The sequence below is a fragment of the Petaurus breviceps genome, unplaced genomic scaffold (assembly GCF_028583685.1).
Source record: "Petaurus breviceps papuanus isolate PSGF00001 unplaced genomic scaffold, PetGlider_PUasm1.0 42, whole genome shotgun sequence".
Classification (NCBI taxonomy): Eukaryota; Metazoa; Chordata; class Mammalia; order Diprotodontia; family Petauridae; genus Petaurus; species Petaurus breviceps.
In genome coordinates, this window is record NW_027186325.1 from 2612107 (window position 1) to 2639646 (window position 27540).

Here is a 27540-nt window from a genome sequence, read left to right on the forward strand (position 1 = left end):
CCCTGCAACAACAGCACTGTCCTTCACCAGTGGACAGTATTCACTCTCTGTCTGCAGGACAGTCTCAGGGCTTCTTAGTGAACAGCCAGGTTCCAGGACTTCTTCAACAAAAGGACTGTCTTTCACCAGTGGACAAATCTGGCAAAACAACATCAAAACAGACAGACAAAGTACCAGCAAAACAGCCATGTCTCCTCAGTCCTTGGCAGCTCAGGGGGCAGGTCTCAAAAGTCCAGGGCAATTCAAAGCGGCCACCAGCAATCCTCTTAGTCTCTCTCTCTCTCCACGAGGTGCTGCTTCCAAAAAGATCTTCCGCCTCTCTCTTGTCTCTCCAAATCTACGTCACCAGCTCCTCCCAGTTCAGGACTTTCTTTTCACATCAAAAAGTCCATCCCACAGGTGGGATTAACAAGCTCTGAGTTTTAACACAATCAATTTGAAAACCAAGCCAATACAGGGGGAATCTTTAAATGCCATTACTATCACACCATGATAGTTAAAGATATGAAAATGAATCTAATCCAATAAGCATTTATGAAGTACCCACCATGTAAAAGGTAATGTACTAGGGATACAAAGACAACAAAAAACTTGCCCTCAAGGAGTTTACCTTCTGCTAATAGAGGTGGGGTTATAACAGAAATAGAAGAGTGTATAACTTGATCATTTGAGGGTGAAGAAAGTATTAAAAATAAGGGGGAGCAAAAAAAAAAAATCTCCCTTAGTAAGTGGCATATGAACTGAACATTGGACAAAGCCTAAAGCCAAAGGCAATAAGATGGGAGATGGGAGATGGAAGATTTAGTTAAGGAAGCAGTGTAAAAAGTATATAATGTGGCTACAGCTAGGGATGTGGTGATGACCAGATGAAAGGGAATGGATAGGAGATGTATTATGGAGGGAGAACTGACAAGATGCCACAACCGATTAGATATTGGGAGTGAAGAATTAAGGATGACTGAGCTTTCAAACCTGGATCACTGGAAGATGATAATGTTCTTGACTGAAGGGAAGTTAGGGGGAGGAATGAGTTTAGTGAGGGAGAGATGATTAGCTTTGTGATGTTTTGAATTCTAGATGGAAACAAAATATCCAGTTGGAGCTACTTAATAGGTATTTTATGTGGGACTAGAATTCAGGGCTAAAAATGCATTGAGGCTGGATATAGAGATTTGGGAGTCATCTGCATAGGAATGATAATTGGACCCATAGGAGCATGAATCAAAGTTCTCTGTGTGAGAATTGAATAGATTTTAGAAGGTTTGGAATAGCTGTTGTGGAAGTACAATAGAGTCAGGGGAAACTAAAACGATTTCAGTAAAGACCAAGTTAAGATAGATCAGGAGAATTGTGTTATTTCTTCCATGGGGTGTTCATCTGACTAGAGAAGGCATATGGCAGTAACACAAGGTTGGAGTCTGGCAAGGTTTGATATGACAAAGAGGTAAGGGATTTGAGATTAGAGGACAGTGTATAATTGAACTGGTTAACTATAAGGTCAAAATTTTGAAGGGAGGAAAATGAGATTGGAGTAGGTCTATTGGACTGGGAGGGAGAGCTACATAATGCAGTGGATAGAGTGCCAAGCCTAAATTCAGGAAGACTCACCTTCAAACCTGGCCTCAGACACTAACTCATGAACTGTCTGACCCTGGGCAAGTCATCTAACTCTGCCTCAGTTTCCTCATCTGTAAAATGAGCTGGAGAAGGAAATGGCAAACCCCTGCATCGTCTTTGCCAAGAATACCCCAAATGGGGTTGTGAAGAATCAGATATGACTGAAATAACTGATTAACAACAACATTGGACTGGGGAAGAAAGGTGGGGCAGAAGGAATGGAAGTTGAAGTAAGGACACAAAATAAATTGTGAAGACACAGAGAAAGATGGAATGAAACAAGACTGTGGTCAGATAAAGGAATTTCAAAGTTCTTGGTCTTGGAGGCAGAGCCCTTTCCAGTGATGATAAGATTAATGGTATGACCATCCCTTTGAGTAGGTGAGATAAAGTGAAGGTACAAATCATGGGAGTTGAGGCTAATCAGCTAGGAACACAGGGTGTTTAAGGAGATACCGACAAGCATTAGGGGAAGGGTTTGGGGACAACTGTTAGCCAGGTGCTGAACTCTATCCAGAAAGAAGAAAGAATAACCTGGGGGCTGAGAGATGCAGTAGTCTGCATAAGGAAATGTACATGAAAGGAGTAAGCCTAAAAGAAGATAGGTTGTTTAGTAATAATGGCACGGGTGTTTAGAAGTGACAATAAAGAGCAAAACATGTGCCTCCACCTTCTGGCTCAATGTACTGGTGGGTCATGATAAAAGGGTCACCTATTACTGGAGAGACACCAAGGATGCATAATTCTCTGGTGGGGAGAGGGAGCAGTTGAGACAGGGTAAACTTGTTTTCCATGAATGTAATAAGATGGAATTAGGTCTAAAACAAACCAAACAAACAAACAAAACTGCTGTTCCCTTAATTTCTTTAATAAGTTAAGGACTAGAATGACATAGTTTTTCAGTTATGGGTTTCCCCCAATTCTATAAGCGCATCTCCCAGATCTGGTAAACAACTATTAATGACTCCTACTAATGTGTGTTCCAAATAATTGATAAACACTTGCTAATGATAGGAAGCTAAAACTTTGATTGTTTCTTTTCATCATAAGATAATCAATCACCAATCAGAATTTAAATGTACCTTGAAAACATCTTTAGCTAGAGTTATAAAAACTTACCTGAGGTCTCAGCCATTAGTCTACTGTTAGGTTGATAATAGGACAGACCTCTGCATTACCTGCACTTGGAAATGTGAGCATCCTATTCATTCAAGAGCTGTGTTGATTGGCAGATACTTGCCAGGATGCTATTTCTGATGGAGACTCATGTCCTTAGGCTAGGCAGAGAGAGAACTTTGCCATGGTCACCAGTAAGAGACATGTTTCTTGAGATCTTTAGGATCAAGTTAGTGGTTCTTAGAAGTTTTGGTGCTTGTATTATTGAATAGTTGTATCAGCAATGCCATATTCACAATGCCTATGGAAATTATAGATATGCTGATATAATTATCCATCACAAAATACATCATGCTTGCCATATGGGGGAATAAGCTAGAAAATTTATTAAGATACCAAAAGACTGAGTCCCAAAACCAGAAAGCGAAAGCCATCAGAGTAGTTATGAAATTGGCACAGGTAGATAAAGTAGAAAGCACCCACATTCTCAAGCCTTTAAAACAGAACAGGCTACCTCAGGCAAAGGTCCTCCTCTCCCCACTCACAGCAACCACCCAGCGTCCGGGAAGCATGCTCCCAGCAGCTCCGGTCCCTGGCAGTCCTCAGCAGGAGTCCTTAGCAGAAATTCTGGCTAACTCAAAAAGGGCCTCGTGCTGCCGCTGCCTCTGCTGCTGCTGCCGCTGTCGCTGCCACTGCTAGCCACCGCAGGAACTCTAGCTTGGCTTCCGCTTCCTCTTGCTCTGCCCCTTCCTGCTACATCAGCAAGTCCAATGGGGCATGGAAGATCTTTGAATCCCATAACCCTTACAATAGTCAATGTTTGGTAGCATGCCTTGATGAGTACAAGTACCAAGTATAAGACCATCAGTCCTAATAAGCATATATAAAGGTAAATTGACTTTATTTATACATTGTGCATTACAGCAAACCAAAAAACCTGTGAGTTCAAAGAAACATAGCTCATCAGGTAAGATTCAAACGTTTGTCTATGGGCAAGATAGTTCACTAGATTATTCGGGCAGAATTAACAGAAGTTGAAGACAGAATTGATTTTAAGGCACAGAGAAAGATGGAATGAAAGAAGGTAGTGGTTTTTAAATTTTTTTTTTAATATACAGTTTTGGTGTCCAGATTCAAACCTCTAGGGAAGCTCAGGGCCCTTCTCCACTGACAAGGTGGAATAGTTGTTGATTCTTCCTTGAAGATGATGGCATTTTGTCTCCTTTTGTTGAGTTTTTTTTTTTTTTTTTAGCTATCCATAGCTTTTGCATTTCTGTATAATCAATCAGTAAACGTTTATGAAGTACCTGCTATGTGTCAGGCTCTGTGCTAAGTTCTGGGGGTACAAAAGAGGCAAAAGACAGTCTCTGCCCTCAAGGAGCTAAAAATTTAAAGGAGGAGACCACATGCAAACAAATATGTACAAAACAAGTTATATGCAGGTAAATGGGAAAGTACAGGAATTAAGTGGAACCAGGAAGTATTAGGGAAGGCTTCCTGCAGAAGATGAAATTTTAGTTGGGACTTAAAGGAAGTCAGGGAGTTCAATAGTAGGAGTTGAGAAGGGAAAGTGTTCCAGGCTTAGGGGACAGCCAGAAAAAAATGCCCTGTGCTGAGAGATGAAGTGTTTGGAAGTCTTGTTCATTAAATAGCCAGGAGGCCAGTGTCACTGGATCAAAGAGGACATGTTGAAGAGTAAGGTGTGAGAAGACTGGAAGGATAGGAAGGGCTAGTTTATGAAGGGCTTTGAATGCCAAACAGAGCATTTTGTATTCATTCCTGGAGGCAATAGGAAGCTACTACTGGAGTTTATTGAGCAGGGGGAGGGGAGTAGTGACATGATCAGACCTGCCTTTTAGGAAAATCACTCTAGTAGCTGAATGGAGAATAAACTGGAATGGGGAGAGACTTGGGGCTGGCAGATCCACCAACTATTTCAATAATCCAGGCATGCGGTGATGAGGACCTGCACTCGAGGGGTGGTATGTATGAGGAGAGAATGGGGCATATTCAAGAGATGTTGCAAAGGTGAAATTGATAGGCCTTTGCAACAGCTTGCATATGAGAGGGGCAGATGGTGAGGAATACTGGATCACTCTCAGAATGTTAGTCTGAGGGACCAGGAAGATGGTATTGTCCTCTACAGTAACAGGAGAGGTAGAAAGGCAGGAGGAAAGGTTTGGGGGAAAGATAATGAGTTCTATTTTGGGCATATCGAGTTTCAGATGTATACTGGACATCTAGATCTAAATGTCTGAAAGGGAGTTGGAGATATGAGATTGAAGGTCAGCAGAGTTTGGGCAGGATAGGGAGATTTGACAATCATTAGCACAAGAGATGGTAATTAAATCCATGGGAGCTGATGAGATCATCAAGTGAAGTTGTTTTGTTCTTCATTTTCAAAGAAGACCATTCCATGGGGCAGCTAGGTGGCACAATGAATAGAGCACCGGCCCTGGAGTCAAGAGGACCTCAGTTCAAATCTGGCCTCAGACACTTGACACACTTACTAGCCATGTGACCATGGGCAAGTCACTTAACCCTAATTGCCCTGCCTTCCACCCTCCAAAAAAAAGCAAAAAGGACCAATGACATCAGGAAGGTGCTGTCATGACTTGCAAGTGAATTGGATTTAAGTGAGGCAGGGCTGTGCCACCAGCCTCAGTCTCTCCTCCAGAGCCATCTGAGTCCAGGGGGAAGATATAGATCAGGATGACTGGAGATGGTCTGATATGCAATGGGAGACCTTGACCTTTTTACACTAAGGTCTTTCCCACATCTCAGTTTGTCTGAGGCAAACACCAACTGAAGTAGTATAGAGGGAGAAGAGAAGAAGGTCCCAGACAGAACTCTGAGGGATACTTACGGTTAGAAGGCATGATCTGGAGAAGGATCTGACAAAGAAGACAGAGAAGAAGTGATCAGATAGGTAGGTGGGAAACCAAGAGAGAGTGGTATCCTGAAAACCTAGAGAAAAGAGAGTATCAGGGAGTAAAGAATGATTGGTAGTTTCAAAGTCTTCAGAGAAGTCAAGGAGAATAAGATCTGAGAAGGTCATTGGATTTGATAACTAAGAAATCCTTAGTAACTTCAGAGAGGACAGAGGTTTTTTTTGTTTGTTTTTTTGCCTTTTTTTTTTGGAGGGGGGAGAGCAGTGAAATTGAGGTTAAGTGATTTGCCCAAGGTCACAAGGCTAATAAGTATTAAGTGTGTGAGGCCACATTTGAACTCAGGTCCTCCTGACTCCAGGGCCAGGGTTTCATTCACTGCTCCACCTAGCTGCCCCAGAGGACAGTTTTGATGGAATGGTAATGTATAAGCCAGATTGTGAGGAGTTAAGGGGAGAGTGACAGGAGAGAAAGTGGATGTGCCTATTGCAGATGTCTTTTCAAGGAATTTATCTGCAGGGGGCAGAAGAGACTGTTTGCCTTTTGTTCTCAAAGAGGACCATAGCAGCAGGAAGGTGATGCCATGACTTGCAAGTGATTTGGATTTAAGTGAGAGAGGGCTGTGCAAAGTCATCAGCCTTACTTTCTCCTCTGGTACCATCTGGGTCCAGGAGCCAGATATAAATCAGGATGACTAGAGATGGCTCTGGATGCAGTGAGAGACCGTGGCCTTTTTAAGCTAAGCTCTTTCCCAGGTCTCCATTTGACTGAAGCAACACCCATTCAGTGCAGAAGAGGTAGAGGATGATAGCAGGGATGGAAGGATCAAATGAAGGTTTTTTTTTCAGGATAGGAAAGACATGGACATATATGTAGATGGTAGGAAATGAGTCACTAGAGAGGGAGAGATTGAAAATAAGCAAAAGCATGGGGCTGACAGAGGGAGCAAACCTGTTGGAGAGATGGGACGGAATGGGATTGCTTGAACAAGTACAGGGGTTAACCTTGGTAAGGAGTAAGGTCGTTTCATCATGTGATACAGGAGTGAAGGAGGAGAAAGAAGGTAGAAGGAGTTCGTGGTGAGTGGCTTTAATTAGGGGACTAGGGAAGCTATGGGAGGTTTGAGGAGGGATATCTGAGGCCAGGGATTATCATAGTCTTTTTTCTTTGATTTTGTTTCCCATGAACTTCTGTATTGGGAGGTCAGCAGGGTAAGGGCAGTAGAAGGGGATGAAGGATTCAAGGCTGGACTGGGAGCATTATTGAAATAGCTGACCATTGGGTTGAGAGGTCAAGGAGCTATGTTAGGGGTTTCATCAAGATCTCTGAGGATGATGGTAGAAGTGAAAAGCAACCTTGTGAAGTGAAATAATCCTGGGCTATAGCTGATCACAGAGTCAGATCTCCAGATTTACTTGATAGGCCCTGCTGTCTGGATATTTAACTCATGATGGCATCAGTATAGCTATGGATTCTCAAAGACATGCATCTGAAGTGACCTCAGTTGTACTTTGAATACCCCAAGACTGCTACTCTCTACCAATACACCCCTTTCTGCAATTTCCTTAGTTCTACTGCTTTAAAATTGTTCACTTTGAGGAAGAAATTTTTATGGAGTTTCAAAAGAAAGGACTTTAATAATTTGTATTCTCAGTATTGGCCCATCGTGATTTGAGACCCCCTGAAAAACAACTTATAATGGAAATGCTGAGAGGCCCTTAACTAGTGATTCTGCTGCATATTTCTATTATTATAATAACAGGGGTCTCCAATGTAGCTGCTGAGAATACTAGCAGCCCCTGACTAGAATTCATCCAGAAAGATCAAGAGAGAGTCCTAATTGCCTTTCTTCTCAGATCAAACAATTGACTTAATTCTCCAGGCCTACACATAGAAATGTGTTTAAGGAGATTCAAATAGGTTGCTGTAGAGGATTAAGGTTTTCTCTGCAGATTATACTTTTATGCCTTGTAGTTCATTGCTTGGAGTGTTAAGTAGTTTTGTCAAAATAAGCAGAGCTGGGAGGATTTTAAAAACTTATAAATCACACACTCTTTCAGAGTAACACAGGGGACGTCTTTTTTTTTTTCACAATGATCAAACCATTCTTAATGGGTGGAGTTTGGGGGAAGGGAAGAAATTAGGCATATTAAAGATTAGTTTGAAATTTCAAGGGGCATCCTAGATAAGAAAAAAATAGACTTCTGTAGGTTTATTGTGTTTATATCATCAAAAATTGTTTCAAGAATGATGAGGCTGAAGAGGCAACATAAATAGAGAAAAGGGATTTACATGTGAATGCTCAAATGCCTGGAGAGAAAGAAGGCCAAAGGAAATGTGAAATCAGACCCTTGAGGCCTCTCAGCAGTACTGTTTTAATCAGTGTTATTTTATTCTTTCTGACCTCAACTCCGCTTATTTAGAAAGCAGTTGGTTGTAAAATAAGCCCTAATTTTCTACAATTCAGTGTTCTTATGGAAAGAGGCCAAATTTTCAAGTCATTCAAACTCAGTTCTGCCTTTTGTTCCATCTATCAGTGACTGTGCCACCACAGACAACTTTAACCTTAAGTGATGAGGTGTATAGAGTGTCAGAGTTGGAGTCAGGAAGACTCATCTTCCTGAGTTCAAATCTGGCCTCAGATATTTACTAGCTCTGTGACCCTGGGCAAGTCACTTAACTATTTGCCTTAGTTTCCTCATCTGTAATATGAGCTGGAGAGGGAAGTGGCAAAACAGTATCTTTGCAAGAAAACCCCAAATGAGGTCACAAAGAGTCAGACTTGACTGAAAAATGACTGAACAATAACAACCTCACTTTCTCCATCATTAGAATGTGGATATATTCCTACATAAAATAATTAAGCATTTTGTTATCTGGAATTAAGGTGCTATATAAAAATCATGTTAAGATAACAAATAGATGTTCAGTCATGTCCAACTCTTCATGATCCCATCTGGGGTTTTCTTGGCAAAGATACTGGAATGGTTTGCCATTTACTTCCCCAGCTCATTTTTCAGATGAGGAAACTGAAGCAAACAAGGTTAAGTGACTTGCCCAGGGTCACACAGCTAGTAAGTGTCTGAGGATAGATTTGAACTCAGGAAAAAGAATCTTTCTGACACCAGGTTTGGTGCACTATCTACTGAGACTCCTAGCTGCCCTTATTCTCTGTTGACACCCTGCTAATTCTCAACCTCAGGTTACCACTTCCATTCACCTTTCATATTCTTACTACCTAAATGTTGAACATTGCTAGGAAAGTCATGAAACTCTGAAAATTGGACTTACTTTTTTCTTCTTTTTTGGAGGGTAAGGCAGGGCAATTGGGGTTAAGTGACTTGTCCAAGGTCTCAGAGCTACTAAATGTGTCAAGTGTCTGAGGCTGGATTTGAACTCAGGTCCTCCTGACTTCAGGGCCAGTGTTCTATTTACTATGCCAACTTGCTGCCCCTGGACTTACTGTCAATCCATGATATCTTGCTGTCTTCATAAACAAAACAAGACAAAAAAAACCCCAACATTGTGATCTTGGGCTGTATTTTTGTGGTTGTTTTGTTAATTTAGTTATGTCTGACTCTTTATGGCCCCTTTTGATGTTTTCTTGATAAAAATACTAAAAATGGTTCACCATTTCATTCACTAGCTCATTTTGAAGATGAGGAAATGGAGACAAACAGGATTAAATGATTTGCACAGGGTTACATATCTAGTAAGTGTATGAGGCTGAGAACTTAGGAATAAGGAGATAATATCCCCATTGTACTCTGCCTTCTTTCAGACAATATCTGGAATATTGTATTTAATTTGGTTTAGGAAGGGCCATAATAAGCTGGAACAGATCCATAAAAGGGCAAACAGTGGTAAAGGTCTTCGAGTGCATTCCATATGAGGACAGGTTTAAAAAACTAGAGATGTTTTAGTATGTAGAAAGGAAAAGTCAGACGCCATATGACAACTGAACAAAGCTTTTTTCAAGGCTGCAACATCGAGTCTCCTTTCTATCAGCAGATAAACTTATCTCCTATTATATGGAAAAGATTAAGGTCATTCATTGTGAACCCCCTTTAGATCTTCCCATGACCTTCAGCTCAAAACATCTCTAAGTTCTCATTCATCTTCTGTATTCTACTGCTATACCATCTCCCTTGTTATTGTATCTGTTTTCTTTGGTTTCAATTATAGATGATTCCCATATTTGTATATTCAATTCTAATTTCTCCTCTGAGCTTTTATTCACTTCAAAAAAAATTTTTTTTAAGTACTTACTATGTTCAAGGCCTTCTGCTAAGTGAAGATGATATAAAGAAAAAAAAAACACAGCACCCACCCTCAACGAACTTATATTCTCCTGGAGGAAATATATACACAGCTGATTAAAAATAAAATCCATGCAATATACATGTATGTATTATATATTAATATTATATATAAAGTAGTTTCAAGAGTGGGGGATTAGGAAAAACCACTGAAGTGGCCCTTGAGCTAAGCCTTGAAGTCAGTAAGGGATCTCAAGAATCATTGGTAAGGAATAGAACACTGGCCCTGGAGTCAGGAGGACCTGATTTCAAATCTGGCAGGACACAACACAAAAACCAGCCGTGTGACCTTGGGCAAGTCACTTAATCCCAATTGCCTTCCAAAAAGAAAAAAAAAAGAATCATTGGTAAGGAAGAACAACATTCCAGATAAGAGAGACAGCTTATGAAAAGCACGAGGTGGAATATCATATATGGAGAGGACTTAGCAAGTGAGTTTGGTCTAATGTAGAGCATGAGGAGAAATAATATGCAGAGTGTATGTGGAACTGGACTTCAGGAGAGACATGAGGGACTGATGGATAGTTTTCCGAACTCATGGGAGCTAATGTGAGCATCAAGAGAGAGACTGTAGAGCAAAAAGGAAAGAAGGTCCAAGAAAGAGCTTAGGTCCCTCATCTCCAACTGCCTGCTGAACATCTTCACCTGGTTGTCCCATCCCTCCTCAAATTCATGTAAAAAAGGTAACTCATGGCCTTTTTCTCTAAATCTGATCTGCATTTCAGCTTCCTCATTTCTGCTGAAGAGGCCACCCCCCTTCTGATCATCCAAGTTTGAAACCTTGGCTTCATCTCTGATTTTTTTTTCTCTCCCTCATATGTCACATTTGGCCAGTTGACACCTCCTATTAATTCTACCTCCACAGTGTGTCACATTCACCCTGTTCTCTCCACTCTTGCTAATGTTACCTTAGTTCAAACTCTTATCACTTTTTACTTGGAGAATTATAATAGTTTTCTCTCCAAATTTCAGAGTTGAAGGAAACCTCAGGAGTCATTTAGTGCAATTCTTAACTAAAATGGAATCCTTTTGACAACATGCCTGTGAAATGATTTTCCAACCTCAATTTGAACATCTTGAAGGGGATGGTTGGAGATGAGGCAACATAGCATAGTGGGTAGCTATTCTTGAAGACAGAAGTACCTGATTTCAAGTTCTGCCTCTGACATACTGGCTGACCCTGGATAAGTCACTTTAGTGATCTAGGAAACTATAAGCTGATGTAGCAATGCCTCTCAGTTACTCCCTCAACTTGAACTTGCAATGTATGGTCATTAGAGAGATGACAAGTGTTACTTAGCTACTTAAAATTCTAGAGTTAACCCTCGGGGTTTGGGTCTTTAGTACTATTGCCTACAAAACCCCGTTGATGTGCAATCAGTCATGTAGACTTAATTAGCTTTTAGGAAGGGTATTTGCTAGGATGGTAAAATAAGAATTGATAAAATATTTCCCCTTTGATTCCTGCAGCTTATTCTCCCACAATTACACAGCCAAAGTCCAGGGGAGAAGTAGGCTTAAACTTAGAGTACAATGGTAGTGAGACCCAAATAGAGGACACATGGGGCCAAAGGATAAACTTACAGTTCCTGTTTACTGGAAGTCTTTTTTGGAGTTCATAGCTGACATTCTTTTCTCCTGCAAAGGGGGTTTCTTCACCCCCTCTGGTGGCTGTCTGTATCTGACAGTACCTGGGTATGTCCCTGAAGTGTTTCTCTCTGCTTTCAGGTCCAGGGATGGGGAACCTGTGGCCTGGAGGCCACATGTGGTCCTGTAGGTCCTCAAGTGCAGCCCTTTGACTGAATCCAAACTTCACCCCTGGTATAGACTCTCCTTTCTGTGGGGACTGTTGGTCTCTGACATCTTTCTGATCTCAGCTGGATACCTTATCTCCTATTGTAGAAAATGTAATTGGCATGTTGCTTCTGCATTTAAGACCTTAAGGTCTGTTCAGACCTGTTCTCTGAATAAACACAGAGAATGCCTCTTCTATGTCAACAACTACAAGGCCAGATGAAGCTCCATTAAGGAGGAGGCACCTTAACCAAAGACACCATCTTGAATAATGGGATTTTAATTATGTTAATGGTAAAGGAAGCACAGATATCCTGGGCTGTGTTTTCAATTGCTTAAAAAGTATTTAATGCTTGTCATTCTTTTACCAAATAAGGAGAGGGGGCACTGAAATGTGGGGAATGGGAGATGTAAGTGGAGATTCACTTGGGTGGTTTAGATGTTCGGGATAGGAAGTAACCTGAGCTCAAATCTGGCCTCAGACACACACACACAAATAAAAAAAAACTAGCCATGTGACCTTGGGCAAGTCACTTAACCCCAATTGCCCTCCAAAAAGCAAAAAAAAAAAATACAAAAAAACTTAAAGGGTTTGAGGTGTCTCAAACCCTTCAGTAAGTTGTGATGGTGGGAAGGGAGAATCTACCCCAAGCATGTGAAGGCTTCCCCTGACAAAATGGGTAGAGGAGAACAATTTGTTCCAACAGCCATGAAGGCCCTGTGGAGCACTTAGAGCTTGGTTAGACATAGAGATACCAAGGTCATCCACTGTATCCTGAGTATTACCAGTCATCTTGACTTTGTCTTGTCACTGAATTCCAATGATTTTGGAAAAAAGAGTAAGACTGATGACTTTGTGTAACACTGCCTCACTTAAATTCAATTTATGGATTCAAAAGACATTTATGAAATCAAAAGACATCACCCATATCATTTTACCATTTTTACCTACCTCAAAGTTCTGTGGCAACAGGCAAGTCACGAAGCAGCAGGTGTGGAAACATTGGGAGCTGTAGTCACAACTCTGCCCACAGGTAGCCCAGACAACAAGGTTGTCTTCTCATTGGACTAAAGTAGCAGTGGGAATCTGCAGCTTCTGAGTTTCTGAGCAGTTCTGAGCAGATCTTTTTTAAGGGCTGCAGTGCTCCCCCCCAGTCATGAGGAAGGGGCTAGAGAAGGTACCCCCTAAAAATTGTCTACTTTACCCAACCCTGGCCTGCTAATCATGGCAGGTAGGGATCCCACCCTGTAATTGAAACCACACACACACACGTACAAATACTTTTGCAAAGATGATTCCCCTCACCATACATGGAATGCACACACATTTATGGACAGCACAAAATCCAGTAGACCTGAAAAACAAATAGCTCTTGTCCCAAGAGAACTAAGCAGGTATCACATCCAAACAGCAGTCCTGAATGAAACAAGGCTGGCAAATGAAGTTTAGCTTACCAAAGTCAGAGCTGGATACACGTTTATCTGGAATGACTGAAGTGAAGGGAAACTGTGTAGGTTTTGTAATCAAAGCTAATGTAGTCCATAAGCTTGTATGCCTATCAAAAGGAGTGAGTGACAGGCTCATGGCAGTGTAATTGCTACTCGCAGTAAAGTGCCACATCACCATCAGTTTGTATATGCCCATCATGGTGAACCCTGATGAGGTCAAAGAAAAATGTCATGAAGACCTGGAGACCCTTATCATCAATGTGCCAAAAGAGGACAAGTGTATAATTCTAAGTGACCTTAATGCAAAAGTAAGCTCAGACTATGAGACATGACAGGGAGTCCTTGGGAGGAATGGATGGAGTTGGAAACAGCAACAGACACGGTCACTTACTGCTGAAGACTTATGTGTCTCATCACTTCATCATCAACACTGTCTTCTGTTTACCTGAAAGCGATAAAAATTCATGGATGCATCCTCGCAGCAAACAGTGGCATTTAATAGATTATATGTCATTGCAAGGAGAAGAGACAAACAGGATGTGAGAGTGGTGAAGGTGATGTGTGGCACAGAGTGCTGAACTATTCATAGACTTATCCTTTCCAAGGTAATTATTTGTACCCAACAAAAGCAGCAGCCCCAAGACAAGATGACTCTCAGAAGACAATATCTACAGATTGGAGAGTTTCTCCAAGTAGGAACAGTTCCTTGCTAAGTTGGAGGGAAAACTGAACTATGCCAAAAGTGGCATGTTCAACAGTTGGCAACAGTGGCACAGAAGAGAAATGGGCAGTTTTCAGAGATTTGGTGTACAGCTCTGCATTTACTCATCTGGGCCGGAACAGTCACAATATCAATATAGGTTTGAGTAAAATGGTGGGGACATTCAGAAACTGCTAAAAGAAAAATGAGAACTCCACAGGGCTTACCAGCCAGATAGTACATCCTTCTCTAAGAAGGTAGCATTTAATTCCATCAAAAGTAAAGTTTAAGTAAAGCAGGTGAAATTCAGTTGTATGCTGATAGAAACAATCCAAAGCACTTTTATGATGACCTGAAAGCTATTTGTGGACCAAAGACTTGTCTATGGTGCATCTCAACTACTCAGCACTGACAGAGCCACACTGATCAATAAAAAGGACGTGATCCTGGAGAGATGGGCTGAACACTTCTGTAGTGTTCTTAGCAGATCATCATCAATCAATGCTGAAGCCATTGACTGTTTACTCAGGTTCAGCTGAAGATTTCTTGGACGCTCTGTAAGTTCACTTACCATGGCAGTATTCTTCCGAGGGATGTATACCTAGATGACGAGGTTGATTGCCAGAGCTAGCTCATTGTTTGGGAGGTTCCAAAGGAGAGTATGGGAGAGAAGAGGTATCAGACTGCCTACCAAACTGAAGGTTTACAGAGCTGTTGTCTTGACCTCATTGTTATATGTCTATGAAACCTGGACAATCTACTAGCATCATGCCAGAAGACTGAATTTCTTCCATTTGAATTACCTTAGGAAGATGCTGAAGATCACCTGGTAGGATAAGTTACCCGACACAGAATTTCTTTCTTGATCTAAACTGCCAAGTGTTCAAATTCTGCTGCAGAGAGCACAACTCCAATGGACGGGCCATACTGTTTGAATGACAAACATACATTTGCCTAAAAGACTATTTTACAGAAAACTCACACAAGACAAATGTTCATACACAAGTCAGAAATAAAGACACTGTCAAGTTCTCTTAGAAGAACTTTGGGATCCATCATGTGACATGGGAAACACTGGCAAAGGACTACCCAGTGTGGTATGCCCACATCAAAGAAGGTGCTCTTCCCTGTGAGGAAAGCAGGATTGTAGTAGCTCAAAAGAAACCTGAGATGTGCAAATTTATTTTTTTGCCTTTTTTTTTTTGGAGGGCAGTTGGGGTTAAGTGACTTGCCCAAGGTCACACGGCTCATTTGTGTGTGTGTGTGTGCGCGCGCGCGCATGTTAAGTGTCTGAGGCCAGATTTGAACTCAGGTCCTCCTGACTACAGGGCCAGTGCTCTATTCACTGCAACACCTTGCTGCCTCGAGATGTGCAAATTTAGACATCTCTACTCCAAATGTTCATTTGGAATATTTATGACCAATCTGTGGTAGATCCCTCTGAGATATGTTGGTTTGATCAATTATAGTCAAACACACTGAACCTCGATTCCAACATAGTGATGTCATTTTGGTCCTCTTTGAAAACAAAGGACAACAACTAACCAACCAAACATCCACAATTTCTTCCACTAATTCTGGTATTGTAAGGTTTTTAACCTCTTCACCATCCTGATCACTTTTAGGTTTGTTCCAGTTTGTCAATGGTCTATTAAAAATGTAGCCTACCAGAACTATAAACAATATTTCAGATTTGATCTGACCAGAGAACTCCACCCCATCCAATTTATAAGTGAGGAAACTAAGGCATGAGGAATATAAATAACTTGCCAAGGTCACACAGCTAGTAGATATAAGAGCAACCATTTTAACTGAGATCTTATGACTCTAAATCCCAGAAGTTTGGTCAGTACATCACACTAACTGTTCATGTTTGTTGAATTTAAAGAAATCAATGATCTTGCTGTAGGTTATATCTACCTGACAATGCAATATTTATATAAAAAGTAAAAGAAAGTCAACAAAAATTCAGTGTGAAATTTTCATTTTTTAAAACTAGCTGTGTGACCTTGGGCAAGTCACTTTAACCCCAATTGCCCTCCAAAAAAAGCAAAAAGAATTTTTTCTTTTTTTTTTTTTTATCCAGTTTATGTGAAACAGCAACAACTGCCTTTTATAGCTAGTAGGTGATATCTTGGAGCAGGTTTTTTTTTTTACTGTTGCAGAAATCTGAGCTGAGGGGTTGTCATTTTCTATGTTTATTTAGTGCTTCAAAATTTACAAAGCACTTTCCTCCCCACAACTGTAATAATAAGAGCAGGTAGTGTAAGGACTCTTCTGCCCATTTTTACAATAGAAGATCCTGAAGTTTAGTGAGTTTATATGACTTTCTTCGGCTCACACAGTTAGTATCAGCTCAGACTGGGACTTAGACTCAAGTGGATTCTTTAGATTCTCCTGACTCTAAAACCATTGTCCTTCCCATACATCATCATGCTATACTAATCATATTCTTTTGACATTATATTGTCAAACATCTCATTAAAGTTAAAAGACACTGGTATTATTTTTCAAGAAGGAAGTCTGTAACTTTGTATTACATATTATGTTGGTGATTTTCAGAAATAGTATCTTTCTCTTTTTTTGTGGCCTAGAAGGATGTTGCATCTGTATAATGAAGCAAAAGGAGAGGTCTACCCTGGAATCATCCCCGAATCTGTAAATAAGCCATAGGTATCATTATCTCTGTGCCTTTTAGAAAAGGACTTATGCTAACAGTTGCATTTCAGAGGAGATGGCCCTGCAAAATGAATTTGTGTGCAGCCTTAGTTACTGGAAAACTCCCAGTCAAATTTAGTACCCATTTTGTGTGATCATATCATTGAAGGTGCACATCTGTCTACATCTTAAGAGCTTGATTGGTATCTTCCTTTAAGTTGTTGGCCACCTCAGGCTAGCTTGGAAATAAATGGAATATAAATAAATAGAACTAAATTATAAACCAGTACAGTGGTGTCAAATTCAAATAAAAATGGATCCCTTCAGGCTACACACACACACAAACACACACACACACACGTTGACTTAGAATACCACAAAGTATTATTATCTATGTTGTGTTGTATTTTAATTTTATTAAAATTTTCCAATTACATCTTAATCTGGTTCTGGCCATACTTGGGAATTTTGCAAATTTCATACCTCTGTATAGAACGTAACCTTTGAGTAAGGAAGGCCTGGAGTCCAGTCTCTGAAATAATGACTGTATGATCATGGTCAAGTCACTTTTAGGCACCTCTGCAAAAGAAGAAACAGAGGTAAAGGAAGTTTCCACACCAGGAATCCCCCACACTGATGAAATAATAGTTCAAGTTTAAAAAAGAAATGAAAATAGAAAGCCTATTTAATGCTGCTGACTTAAACTGCCCTATTTTGTTTGGTGGCTCAGGTTGTTGTTTTTACAAAACTTAATGTGATGTTTTATAAAAAGGTGACTTTTTTCTTTACCTACATTGAGAGAAAACTCGTCTATTTTTAGTTAATAGTGAAGGCTGGGTCAGAGAAGGTTTTGCTAGATTGGAATTTAATAGTGGGAGTCAGAAAGATAGTCTTGGACTTCTTCACCACTTACTACTTAAAAGCAGACTTTGCATTTAATCAATAAAGAATTGAAAGGGTAAACATAGAGATGGTCTGTAATTTAAAACTGAAATACAAATGGTCTCCAAGCATTTTGCTGTTTTCACCTATAATGCTGTACATCCTGTATTGCTGTGTTCCATGAAGATGCCCATGACCCATACCATCAGCTTCAGATATTGACATTCTTATGATATATCGATGCTTTCCATGAGATTATTATTCATCATGACCAAAGTCAGATAAATAAATGAAAACCATAGCCCTCACTTCCCAAGTAATGACATTCCCATCATATGGAGATGCACTTGAAACTGTATTGAATCAGAGTGGCTCATTTTTGAAGGATCCTCTGGGTGTAACACTAGAATTTGTGGGATATCTAATAGGACTTCCTGGACACTCAGCTGAGTGCTTTGTGAACCACAAATTCCCGTAATTTCTGCAAGGTCACTTCTTATACATTTGAATTGACAGCATGCATGTGTGCAATAATGTAAATTGGCAGACCATTTAGCACAGACCTTCCAGGAAGGTGTAATTGTACTCTTGGCCAACCCTAATTGGAACAAGCAACTGCAATGGGTTTATCACCTTTTTATAGAAAGTGTGAAGTGCAATTATTTCTCAATTTGCTTAAGTACAAGTAAAGTCTATTAAAAGCCTATTAAAATTAAACTTTCAAACAGATCCAGAAAGTTAAAGAAAACTTACTGATGCTGCTGTTGCTTCTAGTCGAAGGCAGGTCAGGAAGAACACTAAGTAGTCTAAAGAAAGCAGGTTTTTTTAATCTCTATTATGGTTCCAGCAATATTTGATATTTCTGGTATTTCCTTAGGTAAAAATGTAAATATCACATGTAGTTATTTTCTGTCTGTGCTTTGGATCACTCCCCCCCAGCCCCCAGTTAGAAATTGTACTAAAAGCTTAGGCTGCTTCATTAATACGTGAGGTAGACTTTGTTTCAAAACAGCCCATGCCCTCTAAGATTTTTACTCTTATTCATAATGGAGTCATGAGGTATATACTTGTCATCCAGTATGGCATATGTAGAAATAAATGCTCTAAGCACAATGCCTAATATATACATGGGTGCTTAATAAATGCTTGAATAACCTTGCAGATGAGCAGATGGTCAGTCATCTAGGTGTATAAAAATTTTCCCTGACTAGTAAATATTTTAAGTAATTGTCAGGCCAAAAAGAAGCATTAACTTTATTTTTTTGGTATATACAGTTAATGTGGATCTTTCGTTCTGTTTATTGGCTGACATTCATAAAAACAAGAAAGTGAACATAAACTGTTTTCCTCATTCAGCATACCTCACACTGATATAGCAGGAAACACCCAGTAGGAAAACTCCCCATGCTACAGTGGGCTCAGAATGAGCAGTGTCTGATACTGGCAGGCAGCTCCAGACTCCTGGAGGGAAGAATTCCTCTTAGTACCAGCTCTCTGGCTATGAGAAATGGCATTGAAAAGAGGCAGCTCTCCCCTGATGGGTTTCTGGAACTGTGCTATACTAGCCGCCTTCCACTATCACACTCATTTTCTAGTCCTTTGCTGGAGGAAGCATTGCTACTCTGGAAAGATGGCTGCCTGACCACTTGACACTTTGCTTTATCCACCATTGACCATGCAAGAGCTAGGCTCTATCTTTTTTTGGACACAGGAAGTGGGTTTCAGGTCTGTTCTGCTGTGTGCAATGTTGAAACACAGGACTCAGAGAACTATAGCTTCTGATGCTAAAACCACCTTTTTCCCTCCTTCCCTCTTCTGGCATCCCATACCAGTTCCACTAGATGGCAGACAGAGGACATTCACTTATTTGATATATATTTATTGAGTTCTTATTTCATGCAGTGTATTATTAGGTGCTGGGCATAGGGTACATGCAGACATAAATAAAACAGTCCCTGCTCTGAAGGTGCTTACAATATGGTAGATTGTAATAATGGGGTCAATGACCAGGGTGGTCGGTTTACATGCCTCCCTGAATGGCTCCATACAGTAGATCATGCCTACCACTAAAAACCTCTGCAAGGATTATAGATGATTCAGGCTGGAACTAGAACAGCCACTCTGTGGAATAGGGGAGATTTAGGGGCGTAGGAGTGCCAGAAGCAATGGCCTAGTGATCTACCTATCTGTCTGTCTGTCTATCTCTCTATCATCTATCTATAGTGTTTATGTGTAAGTGATGTTCTTCATCCTTTGTTTTCAAAGAGAACCAAATGACATCATGGAGTGATGTCTTCACTTGTTTCATGAATTGGAATTAAGTGAGACAGAGTTGCACAAAGCTATCAACCTCATTGTCTCTTTCAGAGTCATCAAAGTCCAGTGGTAAGACAAAAGTCAGGACAACTGGCAGTTGTCTGGGATACAGTGGATGATCTTGGTGTCTTTAATGCCTGACTAAGCTCTAAGTTCTCCATAGCTCCTGCTGCAGCTGCCTTCACGACTGTTGGAACAAATTGTTTTCATCCATCCATTCTGCTGGAGGAAGTCTTCATAGGCTTAGGGTAGACATCCCCCTAATTCACTAGTGGGATTGAGGTCTCTTGCATTCTAGACAGGTAAGAGTGGAAGTTCGTGTGTGTGTGTGTGTGTGTGTGTATTTTTTCCCTCTAAGAACTACTGGAGTAGTGGGTACTGTCAATGTTTCTCCTCTTGTCATTGTGGTATTTGCTCCATGTTGGGGGCACTTTTTTGGTTTATTTTTTGAGGTGAAATGGGAGCTATGTCCTAAGTTACCTTTCACTCTACTGACTTCCCATGATTACTTATAACTTACCTACTTTGAAATAGATATGGCTTTTTCATATTCCCACCTGGATGAATTTCAGTGAGGGGAGGGACGGTGGTTGTTTGTGGTTTTTGTTTTTCTTTTAATGTAGAGCTTTCCTATTTTTATTCCATGGAAAGCAGCATTATGCAGAGCTAGCCTCAAAGCCAAGAAGACCTCAGTTCAAGTTTTGTGTCTGAAACATACTGGCTATGTGACCCAGGGCATGTCAATTACACTCCACTGATCTTAAGAAGAACATACTAGCCTGCAGAGGTAGAAGGAGTTTCTTCATTCCAGAGGTCCCTATAACAATAAAAGCTAGCATTTATATAGTGCTCTAACTTTTGCAAACTACTTTACAAATGGTATCGCATCCTCACAACAGTCCTGGGAGGTAGGTCCTTTTGCTTTCCCCATTTTACAGATAAGGAAACTGAGGCAGGTAGCGATTAAGTAATTTGCTTAGGGTCACATAGCTAGTAAGTATGTGAGGTCAGATTTGAACTCAGGTGTTCCTGAATTCAGGCAGATCTAAAACTAACAACTGTCTCTACCAATGAAATAATAAATTCAATCCCAATCTCAGTTCTTATCCCTATTCCCTATGGGAAGATCAATATGGGCATGTTCAAAGGCTAGGGATGTCACAGTGGGGATTCATGCTTCAGGGAAGGATTATCCCAAATGATCTCTAGGGTTCCTTCCAACTCTGTATTCTATGATTTTGTAGAGTTTGAGAAGATACTAAAGATAACACAAAATGAGAAACTGGCCTGACAACCAGGTTACTGAGGGCAGTCTTTGAAAGGACACCGGTTCAATGCTTTAAAAGCAACAGTATGACACCTAGACAGTCACATAAGAATTTAATAAATGTTTTCAGACCAACAGGCTTCCAATAACGTAGATGCTTCTTTCAATCAGCATGATTATATTAGAACTCTGTACTTAGGTATATTGATTTGTCTCTGAAATCTCTTTCTGTCACATATATTTCATAGAAAAGTCTTTAAAGGTACTGCCCTAGAAGGCCACTGTTTCTCTTTGTCTAGAGGCTCAGATCTGGACATTTCTTTGTTAAAATTTCAAATAGCATGGGTTCTTTGATGACCTGACTCTGATTACTTCCTTATTATTACATTCAAAGGATTAAAAAAACAAACAAACAAATATTTTATGATTAAACTTCCCCTTTAAGAACAAAGACCGTGGGGTGGCTAGGTGGCACAGTGAATAGAGCACTGGCCCTGGAGTCAGGAGAACCTGAGTTCAAATCTGGCCTCAGACATTTAACACAAAAACTAGCCATGTGACCTTAACCCCCACTGCCCTCTGAAAAAACAACAACAAAGAACCTGTATCTACCTCACTCAACCTCATTTCTGAAACTGAACTTAAACATTCAGCATCATTTCCCCCATCTTACATGACAATCTACCCTTTCCCCCTACATTTGACTATGAGTCAGTCAATTAACCACATATTTTAGGGATTGGCTTATGCTTTGGAAGACTTTGCAACATTTATAACAAAAAGTCTGGAATGAAATTTGGCTTCCATCTTCTCAGGACACCACAAAAATGTTTAAAAAGAATTATACATAAAGAAAACAAATAGAAAGCAATCATGATCTTTGTACTTCTTTTATTTCCTTGGACAAATTAGTCCAATTTAGTGTATCGATTAAGCAAGCACCCATTATGTGCCTGACATTGTGCTGAACATTGTGGATACAAAGAAAAAAAGAAATAGTCCTGCCCTGAAGGAGCTTATAGACTCCTGGAAAGATATTATATGTACACAGATAAATAAATACAAAATTATTTGTGGGAGCAGATCATAGTAGCAGTTGAAGAGATATGGATCAGGAAGACTTCACAGAGATCTTCAAAGAAGATAAGGAGAGTGAGGGATTAGAGAAGGACACAAGTACTTACACAAACACCCACAAAATATTAAAGGAAACCAGATAAAGCCTCTTGCTATGGAGGTTTTGTAGTAAGTTATAAAAAAAGAATCACAAAGGATAATAGATGAAATCACTCAAATTTTTCAGATTCTTGATTTTTAAAGGGATACAATGCAATGTAGAGCTTTTGGTGTGAGGCCAAGGAGCAGTGAGACATAAATACATTCTAAATTCTTTTCTTTCTCCTAAGTGACTTAAGGTAATTGAATCATTAAGCTTAATGGGAATTTAAGAAATTATCTAATCTATTCCCTGTCTCCAAGTAGGATTTTGTCTCAACCAGATATATTACTGCATGGAGAAATATTGATTACAATAGTAATGTTCTTTACTATGGTAAAAACCAAAATCGACAGAATTATATTCAGTAAAAAGCAGCCAGATTGTATATTATGTATGTCTATGCTGAAGAGATATGTTTTGGAGATGACCTAATTTTGAGAAATTGAGGGATTGATTCATAAGATATATGGAGAAGGAGAAGAGAACCAAAGACATGAAAAAAAACTCTAATACTCAGAAAGTTGCCATCTACAACTACCAAATTATGTGCCAAATTTCCTTTCTATTTAAAATCTTGATAATCTTGATGAGACTGCTACATGTGTAGGAAACAGGCAGGCAGTATTCCATAGGATACTACATCATGCATTTGACTGGATGTCTTCTAGCAAGGTGTCTTCCATCCACAAATCAAAATCATTCAAGATTCCTGGAAAGTTATGTAAAAAACAATAGCCGTTTAATGATTTTCTGATCATAAACATCAAAGAAGGCATAAAGGCAAATGTGTATACTCCAAAAGAGTTCACCATTTTGATGGCAGAAATCCAAAGTATGGTAAAAATTGAAGAAGAATTTCCTACAGATGGTGAAGTTCTTCTGATGCTCTCCTTTGCAAATGATATTGTGTGAGCTGCATCAAGGTCCAAAACATTGTGGTACCTTCTGGGAAAAATATAAAAGAGTTTGGTTTGATTATTCAATAATGAAAGACCAAGTGGATGAATCATGTCTATTGCCGAGATTATCATTTGCAGTTGGATAGACAAACTATAAAGCTTGTCCATCAGTAAGTATATCTAGACCAGACGGTACAAATAAATGGTTGTTAAATTGAATTTGGAGTTTATCAGGATGTAGAGAGTAGGTTGCATTGACTTTGGTGAATTGCAAAACTTTTTTAGTGACTTCAAGGCCAATCTTTCAGACTGAGAATTTATATATATTCTTTCCCCTTTGAACCAGGTCTGATGAGAGTGAGCTTCAAGCACTTTTCACTCTCCCTCATTTGTAAAAACCTTTCCTTGTGTTCCTCTTTTATGTGAGATAATTTTCCTCATTCTCCTTCACCTTTTCCCCTTTTCCCACCATGCCTCTCTTTCTTAACCTTCCATTTTTCTTTTGACATCATCCTAACATAATAGACTCCCATCTATACTCTCTAAGTATGCTCCTTCTAGCTTTTCTAATAATGGTTAAATCTTTTGGGGTTAAATGTATCATCATCCCATTTGGGAATGTAAACAGTTTAACCTTGTTAGGTTCCTCAATGATTTGTCACTCACATTTACCTTTTTGTGCCTCTCTTGGGTCTATGTTTGAATATCAGATTTTCTATGAAGCTCTGATCTTTTCTTCAGGAATGCCTAGAAACCCTTTATTTCATTAAATATCCATTCCCCCCCTGGAGATTTATAGTGATAACCACACTGGCATACCCAGGATGGCTGCTAGCACAGGTTCTTAGATCTGTGTTATTAGGAAAGATAGCCATTTAAGGGTCAAGAATCTTTGTAAATTACATTCACTGGTTCAGGGAAAAAGTCAGCACCCTGAACTTCAGAGAAAATACAATCAGAGAAATAAAGACCGACAGACAGGGCTCTGACTGCTTGAATCAAAGCAATATTGATATACACTTTACATACATCCCTGGATCAAGAGAGCCTTTACATCTGAGCGGTCAAGGAGGTCTGAACATAAGGTCACTCAGAATCTTGACCAGGGAATCACAAGATCCTTCTCATAAGTGAGCCCCTAAAGCAAAATACCAACTCAGAGTATATATACACTTCTTAGAGCCAGAAGACATCACAACCCTTGTAACTCAGTGCCTAATTAGAAATTTGCAAAAGGTGTGAAAGCCTTCCTACAAGCAGTCTCCCCTAAGCAAACTTCCCTTACTGGGCTCCACAGAGGCCTATTAATGGACAGGGAAGATCTTAAATCCCATTAACATTACATGATTATATTAAGTTTTGTTGGGTAGGTTATTCTTGGTTTTATTCCTAACTCCTTTGCCTTCTACAATATCAAATTCCAAGACCTTCATTCCTTTATAATGGGAGCTGCTAAATCTTCTGTGATCCTTATTGCAGTCCCATAGTATTTGAATTGATAGAACTGTAATCAATAGCCAATAATTGCAAAGAGACAAATTTAGCACTCTGTCAGGAAAAACTTCCTAATGATTAGAACTATATAGAATGGGTTAATCTGGGAGGTGGTGTATTCCCTCTCATTGAATATGTTGGAGAATTCTTTTTGTTTATAATTTTTTGTCAAAATTATGGTCATGGAAGTGCCTGCTATTTTAAAATTTTGTTATTAGCTCTGAAGTTCAGCACCACCTAAAACTGTTCACTTGATTTGCATAAGCTTTTAGATAGCTTCAGTTTTTAGGAAGTTCCGTTTTACATTAAGAGGAAATATGCTTCTACCTATTCATTCACAGTTCTTTCCTATCTAACACTATATCAACATAATAGCCTTTTACATTAATGAAAGTAACAATCATCATCCTGGGCCTTCTCCTGACCTCTTGTTTTTTCAAGTGATTTTCATGTGGCAAGGACTTTCACCATCTTGGGCGTTTTCCTTTGTATGCTCTAGAATTTATTAGTATCTTTTCTAAAATATAGCTCAAAAATGGACACAGTGGTTCGGTCTGAACAGGGCAGAGAACAGTGGTATTATCATTTTCTTTTTCCCTATACACTGTGACCCTCTGAATTTAGCCTCAGCTAGTACTGACTGTATTTTTTCCCACTTAATAGTATTTTATTTTTTCTAATTACATGTTAAGATAGTTTTCAACATTCACTTTTATAGGATTTTGAGTTTCAAATTTTTCTTCCTCCCTCCTTCCCTATCCCCCTCCCCAAGATGGCAAATGATCTGATATAGGTTATATATGTACAATCATATTAAGCATATTTCCACGATAGTCACGTTGTGAAAGAAGAATCAGAACAAAAGGGGAAAACCATGAGAGAAAAAGCAAAAAAAAAAATGAAAATGGTATGATTTGATCTGCATCCAGATGTAATGGGAATGTAAATTTTTAAGATCTTCCCTGCCCCTAGGCTAAAGTGCACCTGGAGCCTGGGGTGGGAGGCTTGTTTTTCAGTAGATACTTCTTGATTGGCCAGTGAGTCAATAAGGTTGTTACATTCTCTGAGCCAGGAGAAGGGTATATAAACTCTGATTTGAGGCTTTGTTTTGGGGCTCACTTTGAGAAGTGTTCTGTGATTTGATATGGATTCTGGGAAGCTGTTGTTCAGAGCCTCCCAGCTTTGAAAAACCCAGATGTTGAAACCCAGATGTTGTTTGGTATGGATGTAATGGTTGGATAGTTTGGAAAGCTGTCTACTTGACCTGTTTCTGTCTTGATAATTCTGCCTGTATACTTTGAAGTTCAGGGTGCTGACCTTTTTCCCCTGAACGAGGTTAATGATATATGTTTGACTGATTAAAGTAAGCTTGTTAACCCATTTTGAGTTGCTTTCCTTTATAAAAGCAGATCTAAGAACCTGTGGTAGCAGTCACCCTAGGGACGCTGGGGTGCTTGCTGCTACACCAGACTCCATAGTTCTTTCTCTGGATATGGATAGCATTTTCCATCACGAGTCTTATTGTCTTGGATCATTGTATGACTGAGAAGAGCTAACTCTATCATGGTTGATCATCGCATGATGTTGCTGTTACTGTGTACAATGTTCTCCTGGTTCTGCTCACTTCACTCAGCATCAGTTCATGTAAATCCAGGTTTTTCATACCACAACTTGTTCAATCATTCCCCAAATGAAAGAATTTCCAATTCTTTGCCACCTCAAAGAATTGTATATGTGGGTAATTTCCCCTTTGTTATGATCTCTTTGGGATACAGACCTAATTAATAGTGGTATTGTTGGCTCAAAGGGTATGCTCCATTTAATTGCCCTTTGGGCATAGTTCCAAATTGCTCTCTAGAATGACTAGATCAATTCACAACTCCCACCAACAAAGCATTAGTGTCCCAATTTTCCCACATCTTCTCTATCATTTATCATTTTCCTTTTCTGTCATATTAGTCAATCTGATAGGTGTGAGGTAGTGCCTATTTGCATTTTTCTAATCAATGAACTGATAATTTCATCATTCATCTTGATCTTAAGCAGCCCTTTTAAAATTTTTGTTTAAAATTTTTTATCTGCTTTTTTCCAGAAAAAAGAACCAATGGACTTCTCTGGCATATCACTTATACCCACAAACTCCTAAATATACCTCTACCCTGTCTATAGACAACAAATTCTTGAGTCCAGAAAGGTTGTCTCTGTGTAGAGAGGAAGAGAGAAAAAAAGAGGAATGAAGAACTCACATTAAAATGTCACCTTTGACTTCTTTGCAGTAGTCTTTTGAAAAAAGATTTTAAAAATCTCTTTAAAGTTGCCAGTAATATTTTTCAACAGCTTTGATTTTATGACTTATTCCCATTGTTCTCACTAATATCCTGAGAGTTCTGCTTACTCAGCACCATTCTTCTCTCTGATTATCATGTATTCAGAAGAGATGAGCATTGTCTTTCTGTGTGTATATAGTACTTGTCCCCTAGGTATTCAAACTCTTTCCTTCTGATTAAAAAGCCCAGCTGCAATATTCAACACTTAAAAAAAGTGTCTTTTCTTGAATTACCATTGAATGTTGTACCCAGCAATTTCAAGGTCAATATTTGTGATAACTAGATACAGAAACTCTGTAATATGTTGAATCACCATAGACATGAAAAGTCTTTCTTAAATTTACTTTGTGAAAGTAAAAGTAAAAATTTGAAATGGAATGAACAAAAGCCTAAGGAAATATAAGTATCATATCTGATGCCTAATAGTTTAACTAATAACTTGACTCTACAAACAACTCTGCATAGAATTCAAACAAAAGATTTCCCTGTTCCTGGTGAAATACTTCAAATGCTATTATTGGTAAATGATTTATGTTAATTTTATCAAAACCACAACATATCATAATGAAATGTGAAACAAAATGTAAAGATTTTG